Source organism: Montipora foliosa, chromosome 10, assembly GCF_036669935.1.
Source record: "Montipora foliosa isolate CH-2021 chromosome 10, ASM3666993v2, whole genome shotgun sequence".
In the NCBI taxonomy this organism is placed as follows: Eukaryota; Metazoa; Cnidaria; class Anthozoa; order Scleractinia; family Acroporidae; genus Montipora; species Montipora foliosa.
Window position 1 is genome coordinate 10397811 of NC_090878.1, and position 6195 is coordinate 10404005.

The window sequence follows — 6195 nt, forward strand, 5'->3', positions numbered from 1 at the left end:
ATGTGAATTATTAATGAGTAAGCACACTATTTTTCTCGTGCAATTTCGAGATCTTTTCAAAGACTGCAACTACGGGCTTGTGCAATTTTGTTCGTCTTTGATAGAATTTACTCGTGATTATTTATTCCATGGTTCGTTTTTCATTTGCCTTACAATATAATCTAACATGTGTGAGGCAATTTCGGGCTATTTTGCAGGTTTATTAACCCGCATCCACGTTAGATGACATTGTAATGCAAAGGAGAAAAACTAACCGTGAAAAGGGCTATTTGCGCTCGAAATCACGTGATTACAAAACTTAATTGACCATGTAAAGGAATTATATTGTACATTACAGCTTCACTCGCGTCTAGCATGACGTATGCACATTGGCTTAAACTTCGCGCATGCGCTATAAAAGATGAATCAGCCATTGTACAACCATGCCACTTATGCGCTTTAGTTAACTTCGCGCATGCGTTTTACAAGCTTGATTGCGATTTGAGACTGACTCCAAAAAAAAAATATATAGTAAAGCCGCAATTTAATCTCGGGCGTTTTCCCTGGAAAGCCCGAGAAATAATGACCCGCAGCGTAGAACTGATCGTATGTTGTAACGTGGACTTACAAAAAGGTCCATAGTCTCATTTTGATGGCGCGACTTTGTCGCTCGCTCATCCGCCTCGCGTCCGAAAAATCACGCTTCGCTCGTCAAAACAATTTCCTTGGGATTCTCGTGAGGTCGTCTTATGGCAAGTCTAGTAACCTAGGAAACGAAGGATAAAGAGGCTAGAAGCCGTTTCATCGCTTTCAAGAAACTGTACTATAAGAAAGATTGTCTCTATATAATACTATCGCTGAGCAGGGCTCCATTGGATTATGTAAAATAGCAATATAATTAAAGCTTAATAAATGTCCAACATGCACCTCAATAAACCCTTTTCGCTCAACAATTCTCTGCACTTGTCTTACGCTAATTCTTTGGTTCACGAAACTCTCTCCTTCAGTCACTGCTTCAGAGGCTCCTAGAAAGTAAAAAAAAAAGTTTGCAATTTTATATACGACTGCGCAAGGAAGAGGAATGAGTTTAATACCAGGTTGACGTCACAGACTTCCTTTGATAATAGGCCATTTCCGAGTTCATGTCTGCCTCCTCTTCAAAGCGAGTCCAAGTGAGAAGTTTTTGTTATGAAAATTAGTTTTCACTCACAGAGCGAGTTTCAATTGAGTGTCGTAAAACCAAAACCAAAGTAATTACTTTGGCCAATCAAAAACGACTAAGACAATCCAGCAAACCAATCAAAACTCGAAGTAATTACACGTAGCCGACACAAAGCGCGGCAAAATGTGCACGCACTAGCCAGGATTGGTTTGGGTTTCACTTCTGATTGGTTGATTAAATGACGCGAGAACTTTGAACCAATCACTGAGTGAAGTTATCATAAACCAAAATAATTATCTAATTACTTTCGACGCTCAATTGAAAACCGCTCTGTGTAAAGTAGAACTAATTACCATCACAAAACCTTCGCACTTAGACTCACTTTGAAGAGGAGGCAGACATGAACTCGCAAATGGCCTATTCTTTGAAAACGCGATGCAAAGTTATCTGTGACGTCAATCCGGTATGGAACCCACTCCTCTTCATTGCTCCTCATGGATCAAACTATGACCATTTTTCCCGTCTTTCAACGCGAATAAAAAATAAATGTGAGTTTAAAGGTTCTATAAACGACACAATATAGCTGGGACGATTTCGGAGAATAAATACAGAGAAAAAGTTTGTCGAGATGATAGGCACTTCAATTAAATGCGCTGGAGAGTGTGACCTAATATGTTACCATAGCAACGGGTGGTGATCCATCAAAAAACACCTTATGTTTTCTCTTTAAAGGGGCACTGTCAGGAGCTGCGCATGCTCGAGTTTGTTTGCTCTCGAGCCCACGGAAAATTCTAGCCGCCATCATGGATTCAGGCGTGAGTCACGTATATTCACCGGAGTTTCTCCTTTGTCCACCATGGCCCTCCCCAGTAAATGCCATTTTGAATTTGTCGATTCAACTTGAAAAAAGTTAACCTAACGCTTTTCAAGTTTTCACAAGACGCTAGCGCATGCGCCTCTCGCGACTGTTTCCCTTTAACTGTTTATATCTTTCTTGAAACGAACTCGACGACATCGTGTCACCATCATCAAACGTAAAAGTGTAGATTAAAAAGAGTTTGGTAGAATTGTTTCTAAAGAATGAAAGTAAGGCCCTCGCAGAAGTTTGGGGGAAAATGGAACATGGCTAATTTGAACTGGGGGACAGGGAAACAGAGACAAAATATCTTAGGAAACAAGGGGACATGACCATTTTATTATATGACAAGCAATTCTCATGCTGGAAGGAGCTGCAACAGTTGGCAGAAAAGAGACGTCTCTGGAGGCTTTTTGTTGATGGCCCATGTTCCAACTTGGAGCCAAGGGCTTAACTAACTAACTAATTCTCATGCTAAGTAGAGTAATCTGATTGGCTGGTTTTTGGCCGGAATTTTACAGTACGGCCCTCGAGCTCGCTTAGTACATGTAGTACGTAATGGGTTATTTAGGATCAAAAAGCTGAAGCAATTTCGAAGTAATTATCAGAACAAGGGAATGCAAGAAATTTTTTTTAAAAGGAGCAAGCTTAAAGGAACGAGGACCCGCCCTGGTAGGGCCTCGAAGGTGTGAAAAGGCATTGGGACTATCAAGAGGTGCGAAAACCAAAGAATGTTCGAGGTAAAACGTTTTGCTGGAATGGAGTGTTTTTGAGTGTTAAGATATGGTATTCTTTTTACTCATTTGGAGCATCTCGCAATTGAAGCACTCAAATTCACGGCATTCTTTAACGGTGATAGCTTCCTCATGAAGATTGGTCGGCTTTTTGTAGTGCTTTTTCTTTAATTAAGGTGTGTCCGATCAGGAAGTATCTGTTCTTATCAGTGCGCAGGTAGAGGTGGCGGCGTGTCGTGAAGCAGTCCACATGATTCGCATCACGTTTAATTTATACACAACGTATTGTTGGTTCACTTGGCGGAGTTTGTCTCCGTGACTTATAAATCGTCTGAAATTTTCCTACTTGTAAGAAATGGTTGGATAACATGGTAGTTTTTTTTTCCAAGAAGGTGACGTCTAGTTTTCGATGTACATAGTCGGGGGATTTCTAGCTGGTCTTTCAAGGCGTAGGTGACACGTACAGAGGTAATAAGATGCTGGGTCTGGCCTTGTGAGGAGTTTACCTTGTTGAAAGAAGGAACAGTCAATTTTTTCAGATATTTTCATGTAGATCAGAAACACGTGATTCAGGTATTATCATTCTTGTGCGAATAGAATCGGTGAAGTTCGATGATAAGGGGTTTGCGCGATCAAGCATAGTTCTTAAAAGTGATCGTTTGTGTTTGTCATCAATATGGCTCTGATAATGAAGTAGAAGTCCTTTGTTGGTTTTTTTTTTTTGTAGACACAGGTGTTTGGGTGGTTTTTTGTACTGATGGTTTTCATACCGGGCGAAGAAGGGTAACCTGCTGTCAACTTCTGTTTTCATTATAAATTGGATTGTTGTGTGCGTGCCATTCAGTACTGCAAAGAAATTAGTATCAGGGTTTATCTAGGTCAGGTACCAAAGCGAAGGTGTCGTCGACATATTTCCAGTTGAAATATTGAAGTAATGAATAAAACAAGATGAAAGCACAGCACCGAAGGCCGGGTGCTTTTATTGTTTCGAGGTGTTTGAAACCCCGTGATGAAACACAAATCACAAGCTTTTGGTATTGCGTCTCGAACGAGTGGCCATCTATTGTATCGCTCAAGAGATTTCGATATCGCTTCGATCATCCTTTTTTTCATTGGGTATGAAAACTCATCCACGTGATATGAGGTGCATCCTGTGATTGGTGGACTTGGGTGATGAATTATTAATGCATTTAAGAAGCTTATATAAAAGTGTTTCCCATCAATGCGTCCTGGGAACGCCGTCTATTCGTTCGCACAGATCCGCATCGTAAACAGGAAAAGTTGGTTCTCTGAAACAATTGCAAACAGATGATGATGTTGAAGCAGTCAACCGCATGTTACCCTTCGTAGGAATGCAAATCAGAAGGAAAGGTAAACTCCTCCTCATGTTAATGGCGATTATGTATTTTTGTTAAACGAATAGGCCTTTTTCGATATATTAAAATTCAGCTTGAAAGAGAGGTTTGGACTGAGGACAAAGACAAAGGAAAGTGGATGATATGCGAATATTTTTCGCATTCATTCCAACGTGTTTCTATTGTTTTTGTCCACACTGCCTCACTACCAAGCTGAATATTTGATATTTCGAAAATGGCCTATTACTAAATCTTCCGTTACTGGAAGATAATAAGCAAGCTAAATTGAAACTCTTTGCAAAGCTAAAAATAAAATATTTGGAGCGTATTTATAGCTAACTTTACTATTAATTTATTTATAATTAAGGTGGCTCTGAATCCGCTCCAGAGATTTTTTTTTAAGTTTGCAAAGAGTTTCATCTTATCCTGCTATTAACTTTCTAGCAATTAGAAAATGGGGCCATCGAGTTCGTTTTTGAGATATGAGCATTCCCGTACAAACCCTTTAGCTTTCATGTTTTCATATTTGCCAATAATATTAAGTGCATCGTGTTGAGCAAAAATTAGTGTTTTATCTTGCATTACAGGATTGCCGTTATGCGAAAAAGAGATCATTCCTTGTAATAGGACAGTCTCTTTAGATTGCCAAAACTGGCCATGGTTTGAGCCCAGGGGTCATATCATAATTCAGTAAAGTACGATCGTTCGGGTGAGTGTAATCCTAAGAAGGACTGTTTGAGATGACATTGACTGACGTTTCGACAACCTGAGCGGCAGTCATCTTCAGAGTCAAGTGATTTTTGTAAAGTCAGTAGATACTATAAAAACCCCGGTTGTAGATGTCATTGGTCAACTTATTCGTGATGTTATTGGTTGACTGTCAGTTGAGCCTAGATGTGATTGGCTGTGAAGACTAACAGTGATTGGTGCATTTCGTCTATAGGTCTAAGGTATGTACGTGTATTGTAGAATACCTCTTGCAGTACTGTGATATAGTGAACCTGGACGGTCGTACTTTACTTAATTATAACTGATTTAAATTACGTCGCCTACCACCCATAATCCACGTAGTAAGAACTCCCCGCCCAATCCAACCTCAGGGGTTGATTCATTTTGATGGCTGAGCAAAAATTTTTCTCACTGCAAAGGGAGACACCAACACCGTAGAATAACTGTAAAGGAAAAAAAGCAACTTTATTCAAAATTTTACGTCTTCGAAAAAGCATCGGCCTGGAGTACTCAAGTGGGTACATCTGAAGCCCAACCCAACTCAATTCGTATGATCTTTGCATTTGAAAGTGTTTTCGCTCTTTAAAGAAACATCTGACGAAGATGGCTCTGGAAAGATGTGATTTCTAAGAAATTACATCATCTATTAAGCATCGGTCGGGACTGCATGATGACTTGATAAGAGGTCCCAGCCCAACCCAAACTCAGCGGATAATCGAATGTTTGATTCCTCGGCCAATGCACCTTTTTTTCTTTTCTTGATTGTGGAAAAAGCAAACGTTTGTGCCCCATAATTCCTACGCTTTGGAAATTGTGAAGAAGTGCATAGTTTGCAGACAAGACTCTAATAGAACAAGAGAGTTTTGTTGTATTCAGAAATTTTCTATTTCCCCTGAGATTGGCCGGTATAGCTCAGTGGTTAGATCACCCCGCCCAATCCAAACTTTGCGAGTATGGAATCCGAATCGATTCGTGGCGGAAACCTCAGCATGTTTTTTTTTCTCCTAAGAATTGATCATTTGGTTAATAAGCTACCTCTTATGCAAAGTCAACACGCAAAATGTTCACCAATGACGAAAACATTTATTGAATAAACAATTTGTCAAAAAAATGCCTAGTGGCGCTTCTCACGTAAATAGGACGCACTAATGCATCCTGAACTAGAAAACTGTGCGCAATCAGTATCACACGCGCTTGATACAAAAAAATCCTTCTAGTTCCTCTTACTTCAAAAAGACAAACCTGGCGTGTGGAGAAATTTTCTGTTTTGTTCGAGCATCGGCCGGGATAGCTCAGTGGTTTAGAGCACCCCACCCAATTCAAACTTGGCGGGTTTCGAATCAGAATTGATTCCTGGCCAATGGTGTGTTTTTACCTCCT